This window comes from Condylura cristata, unplaced genomic scaffold (genome assembly GCF_000260355.1).
Source record: "Condylura cristata isolate star-nosed mole 26May11 unplaced genomic scaffold, ConCri1.0 scaffold00006, whole genome shotgun sequence".
Lineage (NCBI taxonomy): Eukaryota > Metazoa > Chordata > Mammalia > Eulipotyphla > Talpidae > Condylura > Condylura cristata.
Genome location: NW_004567107.1, coordinates 41,693,692 through 41,701,299, shown reverse-complemented (window position 1 = coordinate 41,701,299; position 7,608 = coordinate 41,693,692). Strand labels below are relative to the sequence as shown.

The following is a 7,608-nucleotide window of genomic DNA, read 5'->3' as shown; positions in this document are numbered from 1 at the left end:
GTGGTAATCTTCACTTTTTAAGGAAATTCACTCAAGGACTAGTTTGCTTAATCCTAATTTAGATAAATAAATTAGGTCATTATTGAACAAATAGATGTTCTGTAATTTTCAGCTACACAAGCGTAGTAAAAATCTTAGCTGCCATTAATTTTAATATTTAAAAGAACCAAGTATTCGCATATATGTTTTAATTAATCTCCTTAACCCTAATAGCAGAAAGGGTGGGATAGAGCCAAGCACTTAACAGCACTGTGTTTGATCCCAATGGTCATTCTCAAAACATTACAGGGCAGGGTGAGGGGCACCCCCGAACTTCTAAACCTGCCTGCTCTAAATCGGGTCTGCCATCCGCCACATCAAGATAAGACATAAGAGCTTTAATGGAAAGAAACTTTAAACAATGAGTATACAGTACAGAAATGACAAAGAATATAATTTCTAAATCAAACACCTGAAGTTACCTATCCCCTCACATGTAAATGTCTACCCAGAAGGGATTGGTTCAAAGCAAGGCCTGAAAGCCTCTGGCCAGGGCCCATAGAAAAGAGTCAAACATGGCCAGACAAGTCTGGGAGGAAGTGAGCACAATCAAAATCAATATAAATGCTGCCATAGTTAACCCTCCCATGGGTCTCTCACCCACATCTGTTTCAGTCAGCCCAGAGTCAAGAAACAAACATGGTTTCTTCACATGACTCTGCTCCATGTGGCTTTCCTTAGGTCTCCTTCTGGCTCTCCATCCTGTTTTCTTCTTCTCCAGATTCCTTCTCTTCTCTCTGCTCGGCTCCTCCCTCCTTCTGGGTGGGGCAGGGAACCTGGAACTTCCCCTTTTCCTGGGGACTACCCTGTTACAAAAGTAAGAAACTGCATTTGTCATTCTTCTACAAATACTTAACAACTAACAATTGCACACAGACTGTGACTATGTTCTTCACATCTAAGAGAGATATCAACAAATTATAGAATGTTAGAGCTGGAAAGAAGAGATCAACTCATGGAATTTATCCTCCTTATAAAGTTACTTATGTCCATGAGGGTATATATTCACCCGTGATCATATAGCAACCAGGATTAGAACTTAGTTCTCTTGTCATTATTATAAGAATTTCAATCTTAAGAAAGTAAAATGGCCACAGTAGAAATATATAGGAAATAAGAAATAAAAGGAAAAATCCCACTTTTGTGACTGTGACCCAAATAAGTGAGGAAATATGTCACGGCCAGCATCTTTGAATGGTCTCTTAACAGGAATTGGAGTCTATGAAAGAATCTTACCCTAATGAGAGCAAATAAAGGCCAGTTACAAAGATGATACAGCAGGGCAATTCTACGTTCGTAAACAGTCGTGAAAATTTACATATTCCTGAAGAGTGAGGGAAGACAAAAACCTTTGTCAGAAGACCTTAATATAGATTTCATAGACTAGTGGAAAGAACCATATATTTGAAATTGGGAATATGGAGTTGAAACACTTTGACACTTCTACAGAATATGTAGTCAAGTGCACTGAATCCCAGTTTCTTCATTTTACAAATTGGAAATGACTAAGAAAAGGCTACCTCAAAAATTGTTTAATGGGCCCTCCCTGGTGGCGCAGTGGGTTAAAGCACAGCGCTGAGAGGCTAAAGCCACTTCAGCATGAGTTCGAACTCCGCTGGCCCCCAGAAGGTGATCCACATGGTGTGGCAGACCTCTCCTGGCCCGCCCGGGGCTCCCCTCAGCAGTGTATATCATTGAACTGCCTGTTCTGTTTCCCAGTTTGTCTCTGGTGAATCCTCTTACTGCCCCTGGACCTCTGGCCTGTACCCCAGTTCTGTATGCACAAATAAATAAATCTTAAAAAAAATTGTTTTAAAGTTTACATGGGAAAAGATATATAATAGTTCTTTTTATAACTGGAAATATTGACCTCTTAGGTAATTATTAGCATTATTATAATATGTGAATCAGAAAAAATAGAAAATAAGCATATCTTGGAGGAGAATGAAACCTGGCATTTGGGCAAGTTTGGCTCCCATTTATTTATATTGTCTAGGCCGGTAGTTTTCAACTTTGATTGTTATCAGTAATTTAACTTTCCTTCCCTAGAATTTGGATTTCCTAAGATTATTTCTTAGTTAACCACATATACCAGGTAAATTGGTATGTGCCAGTAAGACTAGGAAGAGTCCTGTGAGGTAGGAAGGTGGCCTGTGCCTTTGACTTTTGAAGACAGATGAGAAATGTTGATACTGAGGAATTTACCATTTATGCCATTGCTGCAGTCCCTGATATAAAGGTATGGAATCATAAATTATTACAATTAAATAACTACTAGCTATAGTAATTCACGTAAGTTTGATAATAGTAACAATCGTCCTTTCTCTTTCTGATAAACATTTATTGAACACTTAAAATGTTTTTAAACAAGCACTTCATATGCAAGATTTACTTCAGCAATTATGTGGTTTACTGGAAAGGAAACTGAGACCTATTATTTTGCTACATGCAAGGTACTCACCAATTCATTTTTTCCTGTATAAAACCTCAGACATTCTTTTTTGTTTTTGTTGTTGTCCTGGCACTGAATGAGTCAGGTTGTCACTCCTCAAATAAAGAGTTTAGAGCATCCCTCTAGAATCACTTCAATAGAAAAAACTGCCTATAGATTAAAGAAGTGTCATGTATATTTCCACAAGAATATGCTTGCCCTATATAATTAACCCATAATTATTTATGCTGAGAGGACTCACTGAACAAATTCATGAGACAAGGAAACCATCTGCCTCTTTCAAAATTGCATCCTTAGCAGTTGGGAGACCACTGAGCACATTGTCCATGTTCCATAAATACTACTTAAATGAATGATACACAATTCCTATTTCAATCAACAGCTTCAACCTCCTCCTGGCCCTACCTCTCTGAAATTTTCTACTAAAACTACCATAAATAATATAACTATGCCATCTGAATTTAATTTGTTCTTTCTTTCTTTGTCCAATTATAGATGTAAAGTTGATAAAGAAACAAACACTCCAAGAGCCACCAATAAGAATTGAAGAGAAAGAATAACTATCATTAACCAGCAGAGTTGATACTAGAATTCATTTAGATATAGTCATACCCAGTATGACATGTAGCCAGTTACTGGTGTGAAAGAATGAAATGCACAGTCATTGTTTTCTCTCATCAATTCAAGTTTATATCAGTTGCTTCATTTCAGACTTCAAATCATCTACAAACTTTCTGTAACAGTTTTCCACAGAGAATGTCAAGATTCTAGCCTCTTTCCTCAGTTGAACTCAATGTATAGATTTGTTGATGCAAATTAAATGATGACATACTTACTGGGTTTATAGACATAATGACTTTGCAAATACAGTTCAGACTTTGCATGTGCATTTTCACCTGCTTCAATGGGGTGTTTCCAGATGTTTCATTTAGTTTACTGAAAGTCCTTCTACCTGGTGCTATTAACAGAATGTGATGGTAAATATACGCTGTTCTATGCCTCTTATTGAACTCTTTCAGTACCTGTACATGTGAAGTTTTTGACAGAATTAGATATTATTTTACAGTAAAGTTCAAGTCTAATAACAGCTATGACTAATCCCATGAGGGAAGATTCCTAATAATTTTCCAAGTTAAGAGACAGGTTTCATACATACACTCAACTATTAAAGCCTTAGAGTTTCTTTGATTTCTTAATCATTAACAACTTTAGCTCTGATTGTCCATGGAGTTGCAAGCTGTTAAAATTATCATTTGCCTCTTATTAATTTTGAAACCAGGACTGTTTCTTCATTTGACATAGCACAGGTCTTTCTCAGAACACACACAACTCAGGAGCACTAGTCCTATACCATAAGAAAATCTAATCTAAAAAGTAATGAGTTTGTAAAATAAATGGAGGTAAGAGGAAGAGAATAGTCTTTAAATCACTATAAAGAACTCAGCTTTTTAAGGGATTCAAACATGTTTTTCAGTTGAAAATAATATTTTTTTATTTACAATTTAGTATTCAAATACTGATTTAAATACAAAAGCATTAAGTAGTAAATGCAGAAGTTAGAGAGGCAGGAAACTTGAAAGCTATGTTTCAATTCTAAAAGGTCGATTGAGGGCTTCTCTGGGGCTGTGGGGGTTAGTTCAGCACTATCCAGCTATCACCAGCCACTGAAGCATGAGTTTGATCCCCTGGCCAGGGACCTGACCCACATGGCTCAGCAGACCTCTCCTGGCTCACCCACTGCTCCACCAACAGTGTATTTGAGTAGAGCCACCTGTTCTCCCCTCTCTGTCTCTAGTGAGTCCTCTCACCATCTATACCTCTGGACCACACCACAGTTCTTCTATACATAAATAAATAAAAATAAGTTTAAAAAAAATAAAAGGTCAGTTGAGATAATGCTGGGTTAGTATGTATATCAATAGGATATAAAAAAGTTCTATTAGTATACAACCTTTTTTAAAACTATGGCTCTACCATGCTTTTTACCCACATTAAATGTTCAACAATAATTTAAGTGGGCTTGCTGTTTGTTAAAATCAATTGGTGATATAATTAGTGAAATATGTTCCCTTGAGCATTCATTCATTTAACATCTTATTTAGAGACATTACTTACATTTTAAATATTGTTTATTTGAAAAGAGGTGAAAATTTCTTGCTTGTTTTATAAAAAAATGGCTTATATAAAATATTGGATGTACTTTAACATTAGACTGAAAGAATTTTTTTTTATTTTTAAACAATTTTAAGATTTATTTATTTATGCATACAGAACTGGGGTACAGGCCAGAGGTGCAGGGGTAAGAGGATTCACAAGAGACAGAGGGGGGACCAGAACATGCCAACTGACGAAGTACAGTGCTGAGGGGAGCAGTGGGTAGGTCAGGAGAGGTCTGCTGCACTCTGTGGTCACCTCCTGGGTGGGGATCGAATTCATGCAGAAGTGGCTCTAGCTTCTTAGTGCTGTGCTTTAACCTGCTGTGCAACCAGGGAGGGCCCAGACTGAAGGAATTTATATCAGGCCAAGATTCTCCTGTGGAATGGTGTTGTATAGGCTACCTTGGAAACATCTCGGACACTTGTTAAAATAATCAGTTCCTAAGCCCCATTCTCAACAGTTAGGTTGGGTGGGTCAAGGGTGCACCTCCCTTTAATTTTTTGTGAAGAGACCCAAATACTGATACACAGTTTGGTTTCAAGATTTTATTAAGATGATGTCATCTGTAACTACTTCTTCCCAGAAAGTACTTGTTTAACCCATTTTTATGTAACTATCCTTGACTTTCTGTTCATCTCCCTCCTTCTGTAGAAAGACAGTCATTTAAGATAATGCTAGGATAAAATGTTACCGTACATCTGGAAAACAAACATCTAGCTTTCTTCAGTCTAATATTTCTGATTTCTGGGGATTACTTCTAAGTAGTAATCCATTGTCAGACAATACATGCTGTATATGCTATTACGTGATTTATTACTTAAAGTAGAAAAAGCAGAAGTTAGTATTACCTGGAGGCTTTTACAGATTACAAGCTCACACTTATACTACTCTTGTGTATGAACCATGTTTTTTATCCTCCTTAATAGAAAAGATGGATACACATAGTCCATCCTTCCCAAAACACCAATCCACTATAAACCCTGAAACCTTTGCATTTATGGGTAAAATACAAACACTCATTTCCTGGTTCTAACTATATTTTCTTTTTCTCCCTTCATCTCTTGTCTGTAAGATTTATTAAGATCTGATCTGTGTGGTTCTCCAGATATTTACCAACTTACTTTTTTCTTCTGCAAGCTAATTTTGATGCATTTTCCATCTTCTATATAATGTAGTGTACCTCTAATCAGTGCTTCCTACTCAATATCATTATTATTTAACATAATCATGCATTCATTATGATTCATTGTGATTTTGCATGCTTATTAAAAATGAATTATCTTCCTGAGGAACTTCTACTGTCTGTATCTTTCTAAGGAGATATAATTTTGCTTTAGGGCTTGCTAAAGACTGTTTGCAGGTAGATTTTGTCATCTGTTCAAAAAACATACAATCTAAGAGGAATATATTGTTAGCTTTCATTTTTCAGTTCCACTGTCATTGATATTTTGCTTATTAAGCAGCCATACTATATTGGATGCTATGCAGGACAAAGGAAACTTGATAAAGCAGAGCTGAACAAAGTCTCATAATTACATTCTAATCCTACTAGAAAAATTAATATAATTGAAATCTTTTGGAAATATTTCCATTTTCTCTTCTCTCAGGTAAATAATTAACATTCTTTAAGCTACTTTTGTTTATTAACTCCAAGAACTCCAAATTCATTAACTTAAATGAAGAAACAGCTTTATAATTTTTTTCTGTTTTATTATTGATATAAAATTTGGTAGCTGAGGCCCTCCCTGGTGGTGCAGGGGGTTAAAGCAAAGCACTGAGAATCTGAAGCCACTTCCGCATGAGTTCGATTCCCGCCTGCCCCGGAGGTGACCACATGGCGTGGCAGACCTCTCCTGACCCGCCCGCTGCTCCCCTCAGCAGTGTACTTCGTCAATCTGCCTGTTCTGCTCCTCGCTCTGTCTCTGGTGAAGCCTCTCACCGTCCCTGAGCCTCTGGCCTGTACCCCAGTTCTGTATGAATAAATAAATAAATCTTTAAAAAAAAAAAAAATTTGGTAGCTGAAAAAGGAGACTAAAATTAAAGAAGCCTGGATAGATCAATAACTACCAAAACATCCCTAGATATATTCCCTAAAGATAAAAATCATTCAGGTCTTCAAAAATAGAATAATTAACAACTGCTTTCCACACAGTACTTAAAGTGTTTGCCTCACAAAGGTTTGCTGTTTTTTTCTTTTTCTTAAAGAAGAGGGGAAAAAACAGAATAACATTCCATTCTTTATAAAGGACACTTCTAACGCATCACAATACTAACTCCTTTGTCATCTTTTGATATGACCTCAATTCAAAAGTTCTTTAACATGGTTTTCCCACTAAGTAAAAGGATAGGTTGAGTTTTTTTTACAGATTTAGAAAATGCAACCATCATTTTGTTGATTGCAGGGTCATCACTAAAATGATAACAAGAATTAAGTGTGTTAATGCCCTTTTTCCCTCCCTGTTCATCTTCTGGTATTATTTTTGTTTTGCATATTCCTTGTGAGATGCTATCACATAAAAAATAAATGTAAATGTCATTATAAGTGACTTTCCATTTTATTTGCAAATTTCACTTATCTGTTATAATTAATAGTATTCAGCATTGTACATTTCCTAAGCCAACCCAAGATTAGTTCATATGATGCTTCACCAGGTCCATTCATTTTCTATCCATAGTTACAATGCCAGCATTTTTGAGTGTTTCCCATTCATGTAATGGAGGCATTATTACTCTTCACAATAATGTCATAGTAATGATACAGTTGACTTATACTGTTAATGTAACAGTCATGTTGCTGGATGGTAAAAATATTTGGTGATCTTGTTTATGAATATAGTTAGAAATAGGGGTTGCAGAGAATGGAAAAACATTAAAGGTAATTGATAGTAACATTAGTAAATAGCTTATCAAAAATTGCAGTTTTTTCTTATTTATTTTTGTTTTTCCAAATTTATAAAGTA

At 35.9% G+C, this 7,608-nt stretch overlaps 1 protein-coding gene across 2 annotated transcripts in view; it reads left to right on the top strand.

The window, feature by feature from the left end:
* The window catches only part of RFX3 (regulatory factor X, 3 (influences HLA class II expression)), a 262,431-nt gene that overhangs the window by 196,396 nt on the left and 58,427 nt on the right, over window positions 1–7,608 (top strand). The gene's annotated exons all lie outside the window — the stretch shown is intronic.